Source organism: Suricata suricatta, chromosome 4 (assembly GCF_006229205.1).
Source record: "Suricata suricatta isolate VVHF042 chromosome 4, meerkat_22Aug2017_6uvM2_HiC, whole genome shotgun sequence".
Lineage (NCBI taxonomy): Eukaryota > Metazoa > Chordata > Mammalia > Carnivora > Herpestidae > Suricata > Suricata suricatta.
In genome coordinates, this window is record NC_043703.1 from 149,588,216 (window position 1) to 149,612,994 (window position 24,779).

Genomic DNA, 24,779 nt, shown 5'->3' on the forward strand with positions numbered 1-24,779 from the left:
TTATTTCAGGGAGCACACATAGATGGACTTTGGAGTAAAGAACTTGTATTTGTTGAAACCTTTGCTCAGAGTTATAAATCTCTGTGCTGCGTGGCAGGGATGTCTCTTACTCTGGAACAAAGAACAAAGAGCATTTTAGTTAGTCACACTGAGGAAAATACTGAAGCAGAAACCACAAGAGAGTTCATAACACATCCCCCCTTCCTTCCTCCCCTCCGGAAGGACCACCTGCTCTTCCTTCAACTCAAGTAGAGATTTCTTGGCACATCCCAGCTCCAAATTCTGGGTTTTGAAACAGTAAAGCTAATACCAGAATCATCCCCCAGGCTCTACAGATCTGTGTTAAATGATGACAAATTCAGGCCTTTTGTACAGTCATAAAACCTCAATGTAGCCGACAACCTGGAAGTCATGGTGTTTCACTTCATCACAGAAGTGACGGAGTGACTAAGACCCAATGTCACAAAACCCCTCAGAGACTCCACAACCCCCACCCTACCTGGAAAGATTCTTTAGAACATTGATCTTATTCATAAATATAATAAATTTTCATTGTATAAAAGTTAAGTTTTTAGGGGCGCCTGGGTGGCTCAGTCGGTTAAGCCTCCAACTTCGGCTCAGGTCAGATCTCACATTCGTGGGATCGAGTCCCGCATCAGGCTCTGTGCTGACAGCTAGCTCAGAGCCTGGAGCCTGCTTCCGGTTCTGTGTCTCCTTCTCTCTCTGCCCCTCCCCCTCTCATGCTCTGTCTCTCTCTGTATCAAAAGTAAATAAAAACATTTAAAAAATGTTAAGTTTTTATTTAGATTCCCATTAGTCAACATAGAGTGTAATATTAGTTTCGGGTGTACAATGGAGGGAAAAGGAAAAATATTTTCATAATCCACCACAATACATTTTGTTCACCACAATCTGTTGTGATTAAAGAAAAACGAACATGCCAAATCTTGCAGAATAAAAAAAAATGTGGATTTCTACTTTTGATGTTTAAATCCTGAATTCTGCAACTTATTACATAAAACATCAAAGCGTACTTGGACAGGGACCTTGTTCGAGATAGGGGTAAATTATAATAGGTGTGAAAAATTGTGAAACGGGGCCAGCTTCAGGGGAGTGTGCACAGCATGACATTCTCTGTAAAGATCCTGGCAGTGCCAACAGAACCCTGCGCTCGCAATTGACCGAATCCGGCTCTCCTCACTTACAGGGCGCAGCCTGCAATCAGTGGAGGGATTCCACAGGTGTGTGATATTGCCCCTGAGTTCTTATCACAGACACTAAAATTCAGGCAATTAAATGAGAGAGAAAGCAATCTACAGTGGATGAAAACAGAGCAGTTGAGGTTTGTGGATTTGTGTTGATCTTGCACTGATCAGAGATCCCTACAGAAGCTGCTACCTGCTCTCAGAGGTAAAGCCCAGATCAAGAAGGGTGTTTCCTAACATTATATGAAGTTTTCTGGGCCTGGTAAGTGACAAGAAGGATAAGCTAAGTACTAGGCCAAGTTCTTTTGGCCTTAATTACATGTATGTATTGAGATTATATTTGGTCTAGAGTGTTCTTGAATTGCTCTGTAAACTCTGCAAACCCTATGGGACATCTGAAGGCAGGGCTACTTAGAAGGAATGGCTCCCTGGAGCAGGGATTGATGGGCACACACCCTTCCCTTTTTCTTCTTGCTTTCTGTTTCATTCTTCAATTTCCAGCTCTGAAATGTGAAAGAAAAATAACTGACACCTATTCTGGCTTTTCACATGCACAGTGACAGAGTTGGTTGCATGGGGTCATCACTCACAACTCTCCCCTGCTCTGCGTTCTCTACTCTGCGGTTCCAAAGACTGTGTCCTGCATCAGGCAAGAGCAGTGTGATTACTACTCCACGTCAGCAGTTTCAGCCCATTGGAAAAGTAGGCACTCTACGGTCTTAAACCAACTACCTTGTCCCTTCTTTATCCTACAGCACCGACAAGCCATAAACCCACTGAAACCCTCCTTCAAGTCTCTCTGGGGAGCATAGTGAAACCAAACTAACAGTCGTGTAGAAATTTAACTGCCCCAGTAGTAGCTCAAGACTCCAGGTGAGTCAGAGCATATCAGACTTCTCCCCTGAGGCCCGGATGAATGAAGGGTCTTAAGTGCAATTGAGTGAGGGAGACTGCATTCTCCAGAGAGCAAGGATGAAGGGGTCGAGAAAACAAAGATCTATCTCCAAACACCAAAGAACACCACTTCTGAGTAGTACAGATACATTCCGTAGAATTTTTGCTATAAATCAGAGAATTCACTCAAAGGAACTATGTGAAGACATCCAGTTTATCCCCCCTGCTTTCAAATAATTGACAAGAATTCATTGAGTCACTTCCTGCACCTCAGGCATGTACTGGGATGGAACGCAACACACAGCATTTTTCAGGACTTTAATTATCTCAAAGTATCCTTTGGTATCTTTTTCAATGTCTCACCAACATCAGCCACCCAGTTAATATCTAGCCTAAGTCCTTTCTGCCACTTATTTAAGCCATTTATTTTCTTTAATACCTTAGGGTATATGGGAGAATAGGAGGTATCCTTTTTTGGAATAATTTCTCAATATTCGAGTTTTCCTTTTGCTTGATTCCAATGAACAGAGTATCATCTGCTTAATTCTACAAATAATAAAAAGAATCAGGAATAAAAAGTTTATGTTTTTGACTCTTCAATTTATTTATTTTGTGGTCTTGGGTGATCTTGAAACACCTCCAAACCAACCTCTAAATAATTTATATATAATCATATAAATATAATGCTTACACCAAAGATTATTATAAAGGTCCAAAGGCTCATGTATGCAAAAAAATTGTCAACAGTGAAGTACAATAAAGATGTCAGACAGAGTAATAGTTATTCACTTGTCATGAGGACTAAATCAGAAAAATAATGGTAAAACAATGTTGGGAAGATGTACAGAAATCAGAAGCCTGTGTATTGCTGGTAAGGATGTAAAATGGTACGACACCATAGAAAATAGTATAGAGCGTCCTCAAAAAAATTAAACACAGTATTACCATATGATCCAACAATTCTGCTACTGGTTATATACCCCAAAGAACTGAATGCAAGGGTTCAAACAGACTCTTGCACACAAACATTTATAGCAGCATTATTCACAATAGCCAAAAGTGGAAAAAAAAAACCCAAATGTCCACCATGGATGAATGGATAAGCAAAATGCAGTGTATACATATTCACCCTTAAAAAGGAAGGAAGTCCTGGGGCGCCTGGGTGGCTTAGTCAGTTAAGTGTCTGACTTTGGCTCAGATCATGATCTCACAGTTCTTGAGTTTGAGCCCCACATCAGGCTCAGAGTCTGGAGCCTGCTTCAGATTCTGTGTCTCCCTCTCTCTCTGCTTCTCCCCTATTTGTGCTCTCTCTCTCTAACCTCTCAAAAAATAAACATTTTAAAAAAAGAAAAAAAAGAAGGAAGTCCTGATACATGCTACAACATGGGGGAACCCCAAAGACATTATGGTAAGTGAAAGAAGGCAGACACAAAAGGACAAAGATCATATGACTGGTGTCACTGTCATATGAGTAGTCAAACTCCTGGAAACAGAAAGTAGAATGATGATTGCAGGGTTGGGTGAGGTGGATCATGGCGAGCTGTTTAATGGGTATAGAGTTTCACTTTGGGATAATGAGAAAGTTCTTGAGACGAACGGTGGTGATTAGTTGCAGAGTAATGTAAATGCACTTAATGCCACTAAACTGTATACTGAAAAATGGTTAAAATATTAAGTTTTATGCTATGCATATTTTAGCATAATGAAAAAAAAAGAAGATAGGGTCACTATATGGTCCACACTCAGCAGAGGGTAAGGGGTACAAATACAAAAGATATAGAAGTTACTATTTTATTGGAGAGACTGGAAAATATGTGCAACAATCCAGTCCAGTGGGCAGCCCTGTGTAATGGTGTCATGGAGGCTGCTCTGAGAGCTGGGAGGAGGGAGTAGTGAGCACACGGATCAGAATGACCGGAGAAGGCTGGCTTCATCACGGCATCAGGTCTATGCCTAGACCGGGCATAGGTTTTTGAATGGACACAATCAAAGCCTTCATCAGTTTGAGGCCTAGGATGCATTCTTCTAGCATCTACCTCTCTCGTCAATCCCTCAGAAACCATCCACTCCAGGAACTCCTGAACTCCAGGAATCCCATACGAAATTGCGTAGTGATTTCAATCCAAGAGACTGCCCAGAGAGCGAGAGGCAGGGAATCGTCAACACCCATTTGAAAGGCTGGGAGGACTATGGCATAGGGAAAATCAAAAGGCTAGGCATTGATTGACAAATTATCTGGGTTTAACTAAGATAAGCAGCAGTAAACCATTAATGTCTGCATTCTCCTCTCCGTGGTTGCAAAGAGCGAATGCCCTACGTCAGGCAGGGGCAGAGGGCCACTACTCCAGGTCAGCAGTGCTGGGCGCTCTACTGTCTTACACGAGTACAGACACAGCACCTTGGCGCTGTAAGTATAAACTTTTGGCACGCCAAAAAAGATGAAACTCCGGTTTGGTGATGGCAGGAAAAGTTTACGGTGCTGGATTTTACAGAGTGGTGACATCAGGTTGAGTGACATAATGCAAAGAGTGTGGACTCCAGTGAGAGACATAAGTTCAATCCCCAATTCTGTCACGTACCTCATGTGAATTTCAAAATTATTTCATCCTCCTAGCTCCTCATATAGCATACTAATACCTATATCCTGGGTTTGTGATAAGATTGTGACACTTTCCATAGTGTCCCTCAAATTTAAAGGGCACTTCAATAATGAGAAAAAATTAGCAAAAAGAAAAAGGTTTTAGGGATGGTATCTGTGATTATCATAAAAATAGCTAACATACATAGAACTCACATCATCCCCAGGACTGTTCTAGGAACGTTACATTTTGAACTCTTAACCTTGGGAAAACCTATGAGGTGGAGACCATGTTATCCCCACTTTACATTTGAGGAAACAGAAGCACAGAGAGAATAAGAAACTTGCCAAATGTCAGAGAGCTAATAAATGTTAGCACTAGAGTCCATATTCTAAACAGCAGTAATATAGACCAAAGATGATACTTGATTCTCCCCTAAGGAACAAATTCACTGTGCATAAAAAGATGTAACTTTTATTTTAATAATAAGATGACCAAAGGAGACAAAAGAAAATGCATCTTTAAATTCCCATAGCAAATCATGCAAAGGTTACTTTATGGTCATACTAGGTTTCCATCCAGCAACAAATTCTAAAGATAAACATAATAAAGAAACCTAAATCACCATGTCTTTTAATAAGATACATTTTTACCTATAGGCATTACAATATTTAAAGATAGAAATATACCAAGTTTCATTGCTTAAGGCTTTCATATTTTTGGTTATTTTAGAATTCAAAAGTTTGAATACAGCTATAGTTCAATATGTACATTTTTCCAATTAGTACTGAAAAAGAAGTAGATTACCTATAAAGAATCTTGCATGGGTAAAGCCCTACCACAAAAATACCAAACATATTATAGAGGAATGTGGTGTTGCCTTAGCTCCTCATTCATTACCCTGATATAAGTTACAAAAAGCAAAGTATGGCCCAGAACACTTCAAAATCCTGCAGGCCAGTGACTGCCATAAGGCACACAACTTCAGCTCTTATTACAGAAGTCATTTAATGAAGAACTTTAAGAATTAACAGACCACTTAGCAAATAATAAAAGAATATTATGAATCAGTACTCATGGAATATAGGAAACTTCTCAGCCCTGAAATGAACAGCACTCAAGATATTAGAAAAAGAACACAAAATTAAACCAAGAAAAGTAGAAGAAAGTAATTCATAAAAATAAAAGCAAAAATAAATAAATTAGATAATGGTGATATTGTTAAATCAAAACTCAATGTATTAACTATAATTTATTACATTGGGGGATTTAAGCATGAGATCTCTAAGATACTCCGGAATAACCATGAGCTTCTTCTCTAAAGTTAAGTAGATGTCAATTTTTAAAAAAATAAAACAACAGGGGCGCCTGGGTGGCTTAGTGGGGCAGGCATACGACTTTGGCTCAGGTCATGATCCCGCAGTCCATGAGTTCAAATCTGGCCTCGGGCCCTATAACTGACAGTTCGGAGCCCTGCTTCAGATTCTGTGTCTCCCTCTCTCTCTGCCCTTCCCCCATATTCACTCTCCCCCTCTCTCTCAAAAATAAATAAACTTTAAAAAACTAAAATAAATAAAACAATACCCTCTCCTGATTAAAATAACAGTAAGTCGAGATGGAAGGAAACTTCCCTAACTCAATACAGCATATCTTTCAGACACTTAAATCATCTGTCTTATTTGGGGAGATACCAAAGAAGCTTATTTCTCACTTCCGGATTAGCCCAAAGAGGATGTTTCTGGCCAGCAGGCAACCCTCCTCCACATAGCCTTGCATGTATTTAGAATCCTTGCGTCTTGTGGCCCCATCTCCCAGAATCTCATCATTTATATCCAGGCTTCAAAAAGGAGTACAAGGAGAGGTGTTTAATGGGCGCTGCATGAGGCTTGTTCACACTGTACTGGAGAGAACGGAGTCGCCTGGCTGTCGTGAAGGAGGCAGGGAGACGGACTCTAGCTATGTGTCCAAGGAGAAAACCAGAAATTCGTTTCAATAGACAGTACTCTCTGCCAAGGTCAGCTTCTCTGGCTTCATGTACCTACACTTCTTCACACTGTCTCCTCCCCAAATCCCAGGCAGGTGCTACATTCCTCTCAAAGTTCAAGAACTCTGAGTGTTGTACAGTCCAGTCCATCAAATACCAACTTGATTCATTATGGTTTTCTGACCTACTAAAACATGTTAACTGCCCCTGCACACCTACCCACCTAAAATAAGGTAACAGAGCAGAGAAGGACATTAGCACTAAAAAAAACCTTTCATCTTAGGGATGCCTGGGTGGCTCAGTCAGTTAAACATCCCACTTCAGCGCAGGTCATGATCTCACGGCCCAGGAGCTCAAGCCCCGCGTTGGGCTCTGTGCTGACAGCTCAGAGCCTGTAGCCTGCTTTGAATTCGGTAACTCCCCCTCTCTCTGCCCCTCCCTGACTCATACTCTGTCTCTCTCTGTCTCTCAAAAATGAATAAATGTTAAAAAATTTTTTCAAAACCTTTCATCTTAGAAAAGGGAATGGGACACACACCAAATCTCACACGAAACACAAAACTAAAACCCTGATAGATCCACACCTACACATGAAATATCTAATCACAAAAGATTAAACCATGAAATACTGAAAGGCACTCTCATAAAAATGGGCTTTAATTATGTATTAGGAAGTCCTCCTGAGCACAACAGAACGTTCAGAAATCTTAAAGTAAAAAATGGACAGGTTTGTCCTCATAAAAATGTAAAATTTCTGTATCTCAGAAGTGACCTTAAGCAAAATTAAGGCATGTGTAACAAATATTTACAATATAAGTAACCATTGCTTACTGTCTCTAATAGAGATGAGAAAAAAGCAAACAACCTAACGTAAAAGTGGAAGCTTTGCCTTCCAGATAGGAAATTAATTGCAAACAGTGATGTTGTCTCCTTCCCCAAAGCTCTCTATATTTCTACTCTAAGCCTTACATTTGTTTTTTGAGTATGAGAATACATACCTTATTCTGTAAATTCAAAGAGAGCTTTTTACCTAATCAAAATTATGAAAATTCCTGAGGGTCTAAAAATACACAAGATTAGTTTGAAGATGGTAACAGCAGCGTCATTTGTTCTGAAGCTTTATGGACAGTATGCCACAGAAGATAGGGGCATCGCCAATGCTATCACATGCCTCCAGGTGCTGGAAGGCAGGCTTGAAGAGAAGGGACTCACTGCAAATGACAGGGAAGCGAGCTGGGGCACCTACACTGGTTGTGCCTGGGGTAGCCCGCTGTCATCCTCTGCATCCATTCAAGCTGTTCTTGGGCAGAGCCCACGCTCAAGGAGCACAGAGCCTAAAAACGCCTAGAGGGAATGACTACGCCCAGAATATAGGCTTCTAAGATATCCTACCCAGTATCCATGCCACCTTTCTCCCATTCTCACAGAAAACATTATGGAACACAAACCTCAATAGCTACATCTATACCTCACTGATGGCTAGCCATGGGACTAGAGGTATAAAGACTCCAACAGGGGATCCAAACCACAAAGATGAGCCCGTAGCCAAAATCACCAACATCTGGCATGAAGCCACGATGAATAATAGATAACAACCCAACAGAAGAATTACGACTATGAAAAATTAATAGAGTGGTAAGAAGAGGACTTTAAAACAATTCAAGGTCTTCAGATATAGCATGACATCACAATCAGGAACATTCTGGTATAAAACAAACCAAACATAAACCTTAGAAAAAAATAATAATTACTGACATAAAAATTTAGTAGATAGGATTAGAAGAATGCACCCAGCTGAGAAGGAAATGAGATATCTGGAATGAAGCACAAGGTGAGGAAAAGTTGAAAACTTGAAGATACATGAAGGAAAGTTCCAAATGTCATAGCATCTATCTAATAGAGAACAATGAAAATAGAAGAGAGAGAAAATCTGAAGAAATAATGGAATTTCTTCTTACAGTTGAAGAAGGATAAATCTTCAGATTGAAATGGTCCTCCAGATATAGCAGGATTAAAATAAATAAACACACACACACACACACACACACACACACACACACAGTCAATACACAAAGGTAATGACCATTCAGAACATTAGCCAATATTCTGAGCTATGAGGATGACTACAAGTGTACAGAGAAGCTGCTGAAGCTTCCAGAGAGGGAGATAAAGTGACTATTAACAGTAATTCTCATCAGATTTGACATTAGGTGTTTCATCAACAGTACTGGATGAAGCAAAGACATTGGATAATATCTTTACTTCACAGGAAGAAAAGAAGTTCATATCTAAGTTTCTATATTTAGACATAATATTAATGAAATGTGAGAACGATGTAAGACTTTTTTCAAATGCCTGGGATGTCAGAGTCTCAGTAACGCAATAGATCCTGCCTGAGAGCTAAGAGAACTACTAGAAAATATGCAGAGAAAATGAATCCAAGACTTATCCATGAGCTGCAGTAGTTAGCAGGAAAATAATACAACTGCTTTTTCAATGATACATAATTATAAAATCATTTTTTATTTTTCATTTTATTTTATTTTTGAATTTGTCTGGGGGAGGATGTCAGAGGGAGAAGGAGAGAGAATCCCAAGCAACGTCCATGTTCAGTGCAGATCCCAACATGGGGCTCGATCACACGACCCTGAGATCATGACCTGAGCCTAAATCATGACTGAGCCACCCAAGTGCCCCTAAAATTATTTTTTAATGTCTAAATTTTTTAATGTTTTATTTATTTTTGAGAGAGAGAGAGTGAGCAGGGGAGGGTCAGAGAGGGGGAGACACAGAATCTGAAGACAGGCTCCAGGCTCTGAGCTAGCTGTCAGCACAGAGCCTGACGCGGGGCTCAAACCCACCAACCATGAGATCATGACCTGAGCCAAAGTCAGATGCTTAACCGACTGAGCCACCCAGGCATCCCAAAATTATCTTTTAAAAACAAAATTCTGGGGCACCTGGGTGGTCCATGAGTTTGAGCCCCACATCGGGCTCTGTGCTGACAGGTCAGAGCCTGGAGCCCACTTCAGATTCTGTCTCCCTCTCTCTCTGCTCCTTCCCCATTCGCTCTCTGTCTCTGTCTCTCAAAATAAAAAAATAAAGATATGTGTAAAAAAATCCTGGTGCCAAAATTAAGATCATGTCAACATGGGATGCAGAAGATGGAGGCAGGGATGCTGAAGAATTCAGAAAAATAAAAGCATTTGAAGATTCATCAAAAGTTATTAGTAGGTAGTGAGTAACCTCATGCTGTTAGAGAAAGTATAAACCTAACCACTTATTATAAAAATTTAAGTGTAACCTCCAGAAGCATAAAAAGAAGATGTGTATGGTTTTCAAACCAGTAAATGAAAAGAGGAACAAAGGAAATCCCAGTTATCCATGGAAAGGCTGAAGGGAAATTAGAGAAAGAATGATAAACTGAAACACAAAGTGACATGGCAGAAATAAGTCTAAATACATGTAGATATGAATTGGATTAGTATGTTTTATAAAAGATAAAATAGGTTGGATTTTAAGAATCCAGCCATGCACAGCTTATTAAGGAAAGCCCAAACTGATTACTCCGGGTTTGAAAACATATTCCTAGCAATCACTGACAGAAAGCTGCTAACAGCATCATCAATATCACACAAAACAGAACTGAAAGTCAAAAAGATTACAAGTTTTTAAAAGGATATTTCACATTTTAAATAATTCACCACGAAGATATAATAATCATGAACTTAAATGTTCCTAACATCATTTTGGAGTACATGAAAAATTGATGAAATCACAAAAGGAAATTAGCAAATCTACATCTGAGAGGTCTGTTAAAGTATCATACTAAGATGTACTATGAGTTACAATATAGAGTACTTAAATAATATAGTTAACAAATTGATGCTAATAGATATGCATAGAACTTATACTCAACAGAAAATACACAATTTGTTCATTTACTCAGTTAAAATTTATAAAAATTGGTCCTATAGAAGATCACAAAGGAAATTACAATGATCTTTTTTAAAAAGATATATAGGGGCACCTGGATGGCTCAGTTGGTTAAGCGTCTGGCTTCGGCTCAGGTCATGATCTCATGGTTCACGGGCTCAAGCCCTGCATCAGGCTCTGTGCTGACAGCTAGCTCAGAGCTGTGAGCCTGTCTTCAGATTCTGTGTCTCCCTCTCTCTCTGACCCTCCCCTGCTCATGTTGTCTCTCTCTCTCTCTCTCTCTCTCTCTCTCTCTCTCTCTCTCTCTCTCTCTCTCTCACTCTCTCTCTCTCTCTCAAATAAATAAAAACAGTAAAAAAAATTTTTTTAATGATATATAGAAGGGCACCTGGGTGACTCATTCGGTTAAGCATCCAATTTTGGCTCAGGTCATGATCTCGCAGTTCTTGAGTTCAAGCCCCAGGTCAGGCTCTGTGCTCACAGCTTGAGCCTGGAGCCTGCTTCAGAGTCTGTGTCTCCCTCTCTCTCTGTCCATTCCATGCTCACTCTCTCTCTCTCTCTCTCTCAAAAATTAATAAATGTTTAATAAAATTTTAAATATATATAGAAATATATAGATCACTTAATTGAAAATAGTGTATTAAAACTAGAAAAAGTTTTAAGTTCATTTTTATTTATTTTGAAAGCATAAGAGCAGAATACCAAGCAGGCTCCTCACTGTCAGCACAGAGCCCAATATGGAGCTCGAACTCACAAAACGTGAAATCATGAGCTGAGCTGAAATCAAGAGTCAGACACTGAATAGCCTGAGCCACCCAGGTGCCCTGAAACTAGAAATATTTTTTAAAAAATTGAATCCAGACATCTAGATATTTTAAGTCACTTCTAAATAATTCATCGATTAAAGAAAATGTCAAAATTGAAATTTCAAATTACTTAGAAATTAATAAAAATGAAAGCACCCCATATCAGAACCTATATGTTTTGTTCATGGAAAGATCTATATGGCTTCACATGCATTACACATTAACCTAAGAGGTGAGAAAATAAACAACTCCAATTAGTAGAAAGAAGAAATAAAAATAATAAAAGTGGAAACAGGTAAAATAGCAAACAGCTCTATTTCCTCTGCCTCCTGTCTCATTTCTTCTCTCTCTTACAGCAAAACTCTTCAACATAATCATCTCTTACTGTCTCCAGTTGTCCTCCATTTTTGTAAGTTCTGCCAACCAGGCTTCCATCTTCAACACTCCACCAAAATTTATCTCAAGGCCACTACTTGTACATTTCAACTTTAATTTGACCCAACAGCAGGTTGACTGTGTACTTTTGAGAGTAAAAGGAGTGCTATTAATTATTATACCTGAAAATAGGCATAGATTGGGGCTTATGATCACCCCACCTATCAGCAGCATTTAACTAGGATCACTGCATGGCATAGAGTGCATAAAAAATATTTATCAAATAGATGGCGTTTGTCAACTCCCAAAACTCCCCCTATGTTTTTCTTTTCATTGTTAATTGAATATAATAAAAGCTTTTCACAAGATTAATCAAGGGAAAAAGAGAACACACACACACACACACACACACACACACCAAATTAGGAATGAGTTTTACATATGATAAAAAGATAAAAGAAAATTACGAGAGTACAGCAATTTTATACTGATCTGCTGGAAAACCTAGATGAAATGAATATATTTCCTATAATACAAATGATTAAATTTGATCTAAGATGGAATTGAAAATCTGAATAAATCAATCACTGTTTTAAAAAATATTTCCCAGCTGTGCTGTGGGCAATTCAGAAAATTACCTGTATACTTGTTGGGGCCAATGTTACAGAACAGTAAGAAACCCCTTCGAGTAAAGCAGAAAAATTATATAATACAAAGAATGCAACCTTTATAATCAAAGAAATCAGATTTAGCTTCATATTTCCTGGTTTCAAAATATATTATGAAGCTATAGTAATCAAAAATAATATAGTATTGACATGAAAATGGGCACATAGATCAACAGAACAAAGAACCCAGAAATAAACTTATACCTAGAGTAAGGTAATTTAATTTACAACAAAGGAGGGGCACCTGGGTGGCTCAGCCGATTGGACTCTGGCTCAGGTCACAATCTCTCTGTTCATGAGTTCAAGCCCCATATTGGGCTCTGTGCTGACAGTCCAAAGCCTAGAGCCTGGAGGCTGGTCTGGATTCTGTGTCTCCCTCTCTCTGTCCCTCCTCTGCTCATGCTGTTTCTCAAAAATAAATAAACTTAAAAAAATTTAATCTATAACAAAGGAGCCAAGAATATACAGTAAGGAGGGGATAGTCTCATCAACAAATGGTAACTGAGACAACTTTACAACCTCATGCAAAAGAATTATACTGGATCCTTATCTTACACCATATACAAAAACCAACCCAAAATGGATTAAGAACTTAAATTTAAGATCTGAAACCATAAAACTCGTAGAAGAAAACATCAGTGGGAAGGTTCATGACACTAATCTTGGCAGTGATCTTTCGGATTTGACACCAAAAGCAAAGGTAACAAAAACAAAAATAAACAAGTGGCACCACATCAAACAAAAAAGCTTCCACACAGCAAAAGAAATGATCAAAACCTAAAAAGACAATTTGCAAATCACATATATGACAAAGTGTTAATACTCAAAATATATGAAGAAATCACACAACTCAACAGCAAAAAACAAACACTGATTTTAAAATATGCAGAAGAACTGAATATTTTTCCAAAGAAGACATACAAATGGCCAATGGATAATGAAAAGGTGCTCAACATCACTAATCATTGGGTAAATGTAAATTAAAACCACAAAAAATCACCTCATACTTGTTGGAATGGCTCTTCTCAAAAAGAAAAGAGCTAACAAGCATTGGCAAGGTTGTGGGGAGAAGGGGAACCCTTAGCACTGTTGGTAAAAATGTAAATTGGTACAGTTGCTGTGGATAACAGCATGGAGATTCCTCAAAAAATTAAAAATAGAGCTACCATATGATCCAGCAATCCTACCTCAGGGTATATATCCAAAGGAAATGAAAACAGGCGATCTAAGAGATATTTACATTCTCATGTTCATGGTAGCATTATTCACAATAGCAAAGATATGGAAACAACTTAAGTGTCCAACAACAGATGAGTGGATAAAGAAGATGTGGGATATTATACACAAGGGAGTATTGTTCAGCCATGAGAATGAAGGAACGTACAGCATTTGCTGAAAGATGGATGGCATAATGCTAAGTGAATTAAGTTAGACACAGAAAGACAAATACCACATGGCATCACTTATATGTGGAATCTAAAAAGAAAGCCAAACTCATAGAAACAGAAAGTAGAAAAGCAGTTGCCAGGACTGGGGGTGGGCAGGGGTCGGGGTAAGAAATAGAGAGAGGCTGGTAAATGGGTATAAACTTTTAGCTATAAAATGAGTAAGGATTGGGGCACCTGGGTGGCTCAGTCAGTTAAGTGTCTGGCTTTGGCTCAGGTCATGATCTCACAGTTTGTGGGTTTGAGCCCTGCGTTGGGCTCTGTGCTGACAGCTAGCTCAGAGCCTAGAGCCTGTCTTCAGATTCTGTGTGTGTGTGTGTCTCTCTCTCTGACCCTGCCCTGCTCGCACTGTGTCTCTCTGTCTCTCAAAAATAAATTTTAAAAGAAAAACATAAAAAAAATTTTTAATGAGTAATGATCTAATGTATAACATAGTGACTATAGTTGGTAACACTGTGTTTTATAATTAAAATTTGCTAAGAAAGTAGAACTTAAGTGTTCTCACCATATATATATATAATATATACATAACATTACAATGTATATTACATATAAAAATATGTGAGGTGATGGATGTGTTAATTAACTATATGGGAGAAGTCTTTTTAAAATGTATATACATATGTCAAATTGTCACAGTGTACACTTTGAATATCTTACAATTTTATGTCAATTATAACTCAATAAATCTGAAAGGGAGAGAAAGAGACTAGGTTCAAATACTAGTTCAACCTCTTCCTAGCTTAGTAAAAGCTATCCAAGACAGCCTTCAGCATCACGGCATTATCCTACTGACTCAGGCCGATGCCACGACTTTTCTCACTGAGAAAGCAATAGGCAAAAGATGATCTGGGGGATCCTAGCTTCATTGATGTGTATTCCTTCAGTTGTTTTTTATTTGTTTTATGTTTTGAGGCCTCTATTTTGTGGGGCTCTGCTCCTAAGTTCCTTACCTAGTAGGCAGATTTTAGTCAAAATGTATGTTGTATTAGGGACATACCACTCAATTCCAAAGCAATCTCAGCTCCCCTAAGCTCATCTCCAATCCAAGACTTCCTTAGACCAATGTGAGCAGAGACAAGGCAAAAGAATATTCCTCCTTCCAGCTGTCTCTCTAAATGTTGCCCATCATGCCTTCCCTTGCCAAGGCACCACTGCCTGTCTGTACAAGAACCCACCCCCTTCTGTTTCCCTAAGAATCCTCCTGTGGGTGTGTATGTGCTGATATGGAGAGATCAAAGCCAATATTTCAGTGGCTGCAGAAGCTGTCACCATTCTCAACCACAAGCTCAAAAAAGGAAGCAATGAGATCAAAACCTTAGGGTGAGACAGACCATCAGGAATATTTTAAGGGTTGGGGTTTATTTATGAAGATTAGTAAGTGTATGAAGATTGTTAGTGAGAAAATAAATGGGCACAACTTCCTTGGAGCAGAGAGTGATTCGATGATGTCTGTCATTGCTTACCAGCTGTGTGATGCTGAGCTTAATTTTCCTTCCGGGAAAAATGGAGATACTAATACCTATCTCCTAGTTCCATTTCAAAGATTACATGTGACAGAGGGTCCCACACAGAGTTAGCGTTTAACAAATATTACCTCCTGTCTTAATCAGCGTGGGCTGCCAGAACACGATACCACACACTGGGTGGCTTAAACAATAGAAATGGATTTCTCAAAGTTCTAGAGACTGGAGGGTCCAAGAGGGTAACTTCATTCTAAATCTTCTTTTCTTGGGAAGGAGGGAAAATGGCAAGCAGGGGCAGTAGATTGAGAAACGGAAGGAAGAAGAAATATTGAGGGAGTGAGATACAGACAAATGAAGGGAGAGGGAGAGGGAGAGGGAGAGAGAGAGAGAGAGAGAGAGAGAGAGAGAGAGAGAGAGAGAGAGAGAGAGGGCCAGAGGGAAAGAGAGATTACTTTCTGGGTCTCTTCTCATAAATGCACTAATCTCATCATCAGGACCCCACCCGCATGACCTCCTCCAACCCTAATTACCTCCAAAACACCTCATCTCTAAATATCATTCCACTGGGGGTCAGAGCTCCAACAGATGAATTTGGAGGGGACACAAACATTTCATCCACAGCATCACCACATATGTAAGCACAATTTTAAAGAAGAGACAGATACTTGCTCAGACTTTGGTTTCCATTGAACCAGATGTTTGAAATCTATTCCAGGATATCATGTTTAAGCTGGGATTTCATTATTACATTGTAGAATATATTCTAGGGGTTTTTTAATGCCCTGAGACAGAAACAGTACCATCCTACCAAGGACATAGCAGGTTTATTGTCCCTCTCAGAAGGTATAGTAAGGTCTAGAAAGGAACTGTTTCCTCTGATACATTTCAGAGACAAACAGTTCAGGAATGGGGAGTTCAGGTGATGGGGCCACAAAGCCTACTGGGCTTTGGCCACAGGATAGTTCCTATAATGCTTAACTAAAAATTGTCTTAGGCTTTCTTGGCAAACTATACAGGAGGTAAAAACACACCAGAGATCTTTCACACACCTGCCTTTATTCTGGTCTGAATTTAGTCACCTTAGTAATAATGAGAATTTTCCATTAAAATGACTTACTTTAGTCCCCCGATTCTAACTTTAAACCTTGCTAAGCAAAAAAAAAAAAAAAAAAAAAAAAGAGTACCTGCTGTGTTTCCATGAATATGAAGTCCTAAACAGGCAACACTAATCTTTGATGCTAAAAATCAGGAACTGTAGTTGCCTCAAGAAGGGCAGGAATTGAGTAGGAAGGGTCACCAGGGAACTTTCTGGTGTAATGGAAATATTCTATAGCTTGAGGGCTTATGCACTTGTCAAAACTCACCAAACTGCACTTAAGATCTGTTCACTTCACTCTAAGTAACAGCTCAGTTATAAAAAGTGATTATATGAATTTAGGTTCTTTTGTACCAAGTTGAATGTAATTATGGAAATTATGTGCATTTTTCCTTGGAAAGATCTGTCAGAAATCTAGATTCATGTCTTTATATAGTCTTCAGTAGCAAGCAAGAGTATGGATGGAATAGAAGCTACATACTCCTCAGGAATTCTCCTTGCATTTCTGTACCCATCCGTAAAAGAGCAGTCCTTGCTAGGAAGAGAGGGACAGTGGAAATTAACAATTTTTAATGGGATATAATCAGAGTTATCAAGCTAAGTTTTTCTACTCCGTACTTCACCCCCAAACATTGTCTTACGATGCTCCCCTGCCTTAAGAATCTTTCCGGAATGTGCCCCTCTTATTAATGGGAATGCTGCATCCCTCCGGTATGTTGGGTAAATGTCTTCAATCCACGAGGTTGGGTCACTCAGGTATACCAACCTCTGCCTCACTTTGTTACTGCCATCTACCATCTTCCCAGTTACCACTCTTCATTAATCGACAGTGATAGGACCTGGATCTTTCTCTCTACCCCAGTTACTATCGTAATTCTGGGTTATATCAAGGTTCATGTAAATGAGCCCTCCATAAACACAGACTTGTACATCCACAATCCCAGTGGCTGTCACTTCCATTCTACTTGGCCAAGTCACACCTGGAATCTTACTACCTTACCACATCAGAAATTCTGAATTCCATTATTCTATTATGGGTCTTTTTTTTTAATGTTTTTAATTTATTTTTGAGAGACAGACAGACACAGTACAAGCAAGGGAGGGTCAGAGGGAGAGGGAGATACAGAATCTGAAGCAGGCTCCAGGCTCCCAAGCTAGCCATCAGCACAGAGCCCGACGCGGGGCTTGAACCCACGAACTGTGAGATCATGACTTGAGCTGAAGCCGGACACTCTACCAACTGACCACCCAGGTGCCCCTCTATTATGGGTCTTGACATCTTATCTTTCTACTTTTATTGTACCTTTATTTCCACTAAACCTGCTTTTTGACTGCAGGGACCTCCAGTTCCTTAACTCTATAGTTTTGTCATGCTCTGTGGGTACCTTCTAAAGCTCCCTTGCCAACCTAGTCGGTGATAACATGACTGGTTGTCTCAATTATTCTTTACCAGTATCTTTGAAACTTTTTGTTAATATACTTTCCCCGCTACAGCAACTGTACAGTAAATCTCCAGCCCACGACTGATGCAGCATTATTACTTACATGTTTCTTTATATATGCACATGTCCCTTAGCAACACCTATTGGCTCTTTCTTTGGTTTGCTCTTATTCAGACTGCTCTTCAAACCTCCCCAACAACTGTTCCAAACCTTTGCCATTCTCCCCAAAATCCTCCCCTCAGCAGATCACAAGGTACCTATGTCACAGAGAAATTGAAATCATCAAGCTTACTCTCCATCACCTTTTTGCGTTAAGTCAGCAGTTTTAATGTACATTCGAGTTCACATTCTCATTCATATCTGTACCCTTGACTCCTTTCCCAAAGTCTATGAACATAAGGTAAACCTTAAGGTATCTAAAGTCAGTGCCAATACTTAACTCACCCCCTTCTGACTCCTTTGACACTTTTTCAGCCATCTTCTTTTTAAAGATTTTTGTTTATTTTGAAAGGGAAGGAGGGAGGGAAGGAGGGAGGGAAGGAGGGAGGGAAGGAGGGAGGAAGGGGGAGAGAGAGAGAATGAATCCCAACCAGGCCCCGTGCTCTCAGCACAGAGCCTGAGGCAGAGCTCAACCCCACAACCACGAAATCATGACCTGAGATGAAATCAAAAGTCAGATGCTTAACTGACCAAGGCACCCAGGGATCCCAGCCATTTTGTTTTTGTTCAAATATCAATCTCTTTCCTCCCACTTGTTCCTCCTCTTCAGCCTATAAACATGCTCACGTTAGGCTCACAATAAAAACAAGTCATCTGGACCACATGATTTTTCTAGCTACTGTTTGTCTTACCATCAACATCTTATTAAGGCTGTGCTTTCTGAGGTGCCTGGGTGGCTCAGTTGGTTAAGCGTCTGACTTTGGCTCAGGTCATGATCTCCCAGAGCCAGGAACCTGCTTCAGATTCTATGTCTCCCTCTCTCTCTCTCCCTCCCCTGCTCGCTCACTCTCTCTCTTCCTCTCTCTGGCTCTTAAAAAACTAAGTAAAATATGTTTAAACAGATTGTGTTCTCTTACTATAACAATTGTTCTAATAGGTAAATATTGTGGGTATTTTAAGTCCCAATTTCACTGGACCATAGAGAAGCTTTAACTGACCACCTTAAAATAAGCACTCCAAAATCATAAGAGCTAATAAAAAAAAAAAAGGTCAGCAAGGTTGCAGGATACAAGATCCACATACAAAAATCAATTTAGAGGGGCACCTGGGTGGCTCAGGTTGTTAAGCCACTGGCTTTGGTTCAGGTCTTGATCTCACAGTTCATGAACTCAAGCCCCACATCAGGCTCTCTGCTGTCAGCATGGAGCCTGCCTTGGATCCCCAGTCTCCCCCTCTCTCTGCTCCTCCCCCTTATTGTGCTCTCTCTCTCTCAAAAATAAATATTTAAAAAAATCAATTTAGAGATATTACCCTACACCTGTTAGAATGGCTAAAATCAAAAAGACAAGAAATAATAAATGTTGGTGAAGATGTGGGAAAAAAAGGAACTCTTGTGCACTGTTGTTGGGAATGTAAATTGGTTCAGCTACTGTGGAAAACAGTGTGGAGGGTCCTCAAAAAAATAAAAATAGAAATACTATATGACCCAATAATTCCATTACAGAGTATTACCCAAAGAAATTAAAATACTAACTTAAAAAAATATATGTACCTCTATTTCATTGTGGCATTATTTACAATAGCTAAGATATGACTATTGATATTTAGAGGCCAAGATATGGAAGCAACCTAAGTGTCCATCTATAGATAAACAGATAAAGAAGATGTGGTATACATAAACATGTATATACATACATACACACACATATACAATGGACTATTACACAACCATAAAAAAGGATGAGATTTTGTCATTTGAGACAACATAGATTAACCCAGAGGATATTATGTTAAGTGAAATAAGTCAGACAGAGGAAGACAAATACCATATTTTTTACTCTTATGTGGAATCTAAAAAACAAAACAAATGAATAAACAAACAAAAAGGCAGAACCTGACCCATAAATACGGAGAACTGACTGCCGAAAGGGAAGGGGGATGAGGAAAATGGGTGAAGGGGACTGGGACATGCAGACTTCCAATTATGGAATTCGTAAGTCATGGGAATAAAAGACACAGCACAGGAAATAGTCACTGATACTGTAATAGCATTGTGTGGCGACAGATGGCAGCTACACGTGTGGTGGCCGTGGCAGAATGATTGGAGCTGTTGAATCACTATACTGTACATGTTAAACTAATGTAAGTTCGTGTATTAACTTTACTCAAATAAAACAATTAAAATTAAAAAGTAATTACTTTATTTCTATATATGAGCAATGCACAATCCAAAAATGAAATTTAGAAAACAATCCCATTTACAGTAGTATTAAAAAGAATAAAATATTTAGGAATACATTTAACACAGGAAGCATAATATTTGTACACCTAAAATTATAAAATATCACTGAGCAGTATTAAAGAAGACCTAACTAAATGGAAAGACATCTGATATTTAAGAATTGGAAGACAGTATTATTAAGATAGCAAAACTCCCCAAGTTGATTTTGATTCAATACAGTCCATTTCAAAATCTCAGGTGGATTCTTTCAGAAAATGACAAGATGACCCTAAACTCCCTATGGAAATGCAATAACCAAAACAACCTTTAAAAAGAAAAATAGATTTGGAGGAGACATTTCCCAATTTCAAAACTGACGACAGTGCTACTGCAGACAAGAAAGTGTCGTCCTGGCCTAAGAGTAGACATGAAGGACATTTAGGCTCCTTCCATGTTTTGGCTATTGTTGACATTGCTGCTATGAACATTGGGGTACATGTGCTCCTATGCATCAGCATTTCTGTATCCCTTGGGTAAATCCCCAGCAATGCTATTGCTGGGTCATAAGGGAGTTCTATGGATAGTTTTTTGAGGAACCTCCACACTGTTTTCCAGAGTGGCTGCACCAGTTTACATTCCCACCAACAGTGTAGGAGGGTGCCCGTCTCTCCACACCCTCTCCAACAACTGGTGATGGTGGAGGGCACTTAAGGGGAAGAGCACTGGGTGTTGTATGGAAAACAATTTGACAATAAAATATTATGGAGGGAAAAAAAAAGAGTAGACATGAAGATTGAAAAGTGGAATTGAAAGTCCAGAAATGAATTCTGGTATTTATGGCCTAATGATTTTTGATGAGAATGCCAAAAAATTCAATGGGGAAAGAATAGTCTCTCCAATAAATGATGCTGGCATAGCTGTATATGCAAATGCAAAAAAAAAAAAACTGAAGTTGGACCTTGAGGGTTCAGCCGTACGCGTAGATGTTGTCATCACTCCCAATCTTACACACACACACACACACACACACACACACACACACAAAACTGAGCAAACTAAAAAGTAATTACTTTTTCTTGGACTCGTGAGAGAGCTGAGGCTGCTGGGCAAACAGCCCCCAGAAAACTGGACATAGAACAGAATCCAGAGAATTCTGGGATCTGCTGACCTGGAGCACCGGAGCCATACTTTAATAGGAACACTTTCATGGTAATCTTGACAAATCACTAGAGCTGAGTGTGAACTAGTAGAAGAGAAATAGACTCTGGGAGTCTGTGCTCTTAGAAGTCTCTATTGCTTCCATGGGCTTTCCTTGTCAGAACCCCACCAGGTTCTCACGGTGAAGAGCCAAGAAAGATAACCTCATAGCTCTGATAGGTGATAAAGAAATTTCCTTTTCTTTTCCTTTTTTGTTTTAAATAAGGCCAGAATTCCTTCTATTAACAAAGTCCTATTCTCCAAGGGAATTATTTACCAGGTTTATCCTATCTGGGAGAAGTACACTGCTGTGACTCTAGCTCCCTGGACCCTTCTTGTTTTACTTAAAGGATTAGGGGCGGGGTCTAAGAAGCACTCGTGAAGGTCACATCCCAGGAACCCAGGCACATTAAAACACTGAGATCTACCATACCATTACAGAGCCCTTCCCTTTCCCAACCCCTCACCACCACAAAGAAAGATTCTGTCTGAGGAAGAGGTCTTAGGGAACCCCAGGACAACAGGGGAGACAAAAACAAAGACACGACAGAAATTTGAAGCCTCTGACACCTATAGCTACAGCAAACATTAAACACAGCCCAACTCACTGTAGATCTGCTTCATTTACCTTAGTTGTTCATAAATTCACTCACCCTATCATAAGCTCCTTTATTGAACATGTGATTGGTTTGATAGCAAAAGATGCCTAAGCCTTCTAATACCCCTCACCTTATATAAATAAGTGTATTATTGTACCACTTTAATTTCTGCCTATCTTATTGCCCAATTTCAGTTGAAGTCCTTTAAGGACAACATCTGTATTTTACTTTTCTCTACGTTCTATGGGTAGCCTAACTCAGTGCAGAGTGAGTAAATGAATGAATAAATGAATGAATGGGTTGGCTTCAGACTGTCTTTGGAGTGACAAGGGAGTCCTTGGGGCGGGGGGGGGTGCAGTTCTGATGATAACAACTGCTCTGATAGAACTTCCTTGGCCCTGGACATCCACCTCTAGGGAAGGAGTATGGTACTGTGGGCAATGGTCCAGAATCAGGAAGTCTGGTTTTAAGACTTGAATGTGTCGTAAGGTAGCTATGTAGCCTTAGCTCAACTCTGGGCTTTTTTGCAGATCTGTAAAATAAACATTCCTTTCAGTTCTATTGTTTCAAGATTCGTGAAGCCACTAGTCCTTATTAAAATGAAAAAAATAGGGGCGCCTGGGTGGCTCAGTCGGTTAAGCCTCCGGCTTCGGCTCAGGTCAGATCTCACGTTCGTGGGTTCGAGCCCCACATCAGGCTCTGTGCAGACAGCTGGCTCAGAGCCTGGAGCCTGCTTTCAGTTCTGTGTCTCCTTCTCTCTGCCCCTCCCCCTCTCATGCTCTGTCTCTCTCTGTATCAAAAATAAATAAAACATTAAAAAAATATGTACCAAGATAAACTCTGAATTTAGAAAATGAATATTTCTTTTCTTATAGGACCTATTAAATCCCTGACTAAGGCACTGTTTTAAGTGCATCACTTGTATTAACTTATTTATTCCTAAGAAGATAAAACTATTAACTTGTTTATTCCTATGAGATAAAACTATGTTATCCCTCTTTCACATATGAAGCACAGAAAGTTTATGTAACTTACAGAGCTGGCAGCAGAATTAAATTCGGATCAGGCAGTCTGGTTCCAGTACCTCTGCTCTTGAGCCTAATATTTCTCCCATGCCCAAGGGTATATCAGCCTCCTCTTCTGCCCCTGGAGCCACTGGCCTCTTCCATCACCATATAGTTGAATGGAAAGATTAAACTTCTGTCTCGATGCAAAGTAATAATTCAGAAAGATGTGAGAAAACACAATTCCCAAGAGAGCAAAGCCATATTTACTAATGCCTTCATTTGGGGCAAGGGTCTTGGTTTTATTTGATATTATCAGTTCTGGATTGGGAAATCAACGTGTGGAGAAGCTTTTGACCTGACTTTTGGATGGAATGCTGTTTTTTTCCCAAAACCATATCAAACATGAGGTTGAAAGGTGAATCCTTTCATTGCAACATCTCCTATTTTGCTCCTGCTAAGAGCTTTCCGTTTGATTCAGTGCTTGAGAAGGCTTCCCCTATCAGTCCTTCCACATGAACTGGATTTAGGAAGCCACCATGACACCCTTTCCACCCATTCCTCACCTCATCTCAGAGGTATATCAGCTATAAGAAACCTACCAAAATGGTTAAATAGCCTTTTAAAACTAGGTCAGAAAGAATAAGTAAACAGGAACTTGCCATCCTATGAAACATGTACTTTGAATCCAACAAAGTATACAGAGTAACAGGAAGATTAAGTTAATTCTAGAACTAACAAGATTGTGAACACCATTCAGTGTCACTGAGCCCTCTTCCTGTTATTCCAGCCACATATTTCCCTCTCATTCTTCTTTCTAGTTCTTATCTTCCCTTTTCTCTCCTCAACTCCTCTCTCTACCTGTCCCTTCCTCTCCAAGTACCCACAGGACCGTCACATTTCCCCCTCCTAGGTCATTGAGGAAAAGAGCCTCAAATGAGCACATAAAAAAATTCCTGGGGGCACCTGGGTGGCTCAGTATCTGACTTGGGCTCAGATCATGATCTCATAGTCCGTGGGTTCAAGCCCTGTGTCGGGCTCTGTGCTGACAGCTCAGAGCCTGGAGCCTGCTCAGATTCTATGTCTCCCTCTCTCTCTGCCCCTCCCCTGCTCGCTCTCTGCTCTGTCTCTCAAAATAAATAAAGACATTACAAACAAAACAAAACAAAACAAAATCCTGATAGCATATGCTTACACTTTGAGTTTTTTCATCCATATACTCATTCATGCATGCATTCAACAGATGATTATTCAGTGCCTGTTCAGTCTTAACTATCTTACCCTATATCCTCACACACATATGCATACACCTTAGGACAGATGTATGTGCTTCCCAAGGACATTGGATTTAGCTGGAGAGGTCCAGCAGAAATTAGGGCATGTTCTCAAATAGTTTACAATGGATGATGGATTCAGGGTTTGACAGAAGCCAGGTCTACAAATTACAGACTTGGAAAATCAGCTGTTTGGGAAAACTAGCAGAAACAAAGACCTTCCTGTCTGGTGCTTTTAATGCCTTTCTAGGACTTTCTTTTGGAGTTCTGGGAAAAGCTCAAGTACAGGGAGGAATCAAATAGTGTTCCTCTACCAGCCCCTCTTATCTGTTCACTGAAGAAACCCCACAAGCTTGGGAAACTTTTCCAGTGACAACCCATCGACCAAGGGCTCATATACTATCATAGATAGGAGATTATACATGAAAT

At 39.7% G+C, this 24,779-nt stretch overlaps 1 long non-coding RNA gene across 1 annotated transcript; it reads right to left on the reverse strand.

The window, feature by feature from the left end:
• LOC115289248 lies at nt 1–23,319 on the reverse strand. Its single transcript, XR_003907505.1, has 3 exons — nt 23,108–23,319; nt 2,539–2,645; nt 1–111 (listed from the first exon to the last, which is right to left on the reverse strand). It is a non-coding gene; the product is annotated as an uncharacterized LOC115289248 (long non-coding RNA).
• Nucleotides 23,320–24,779: the final 1,460 nt, after the last annotated feature.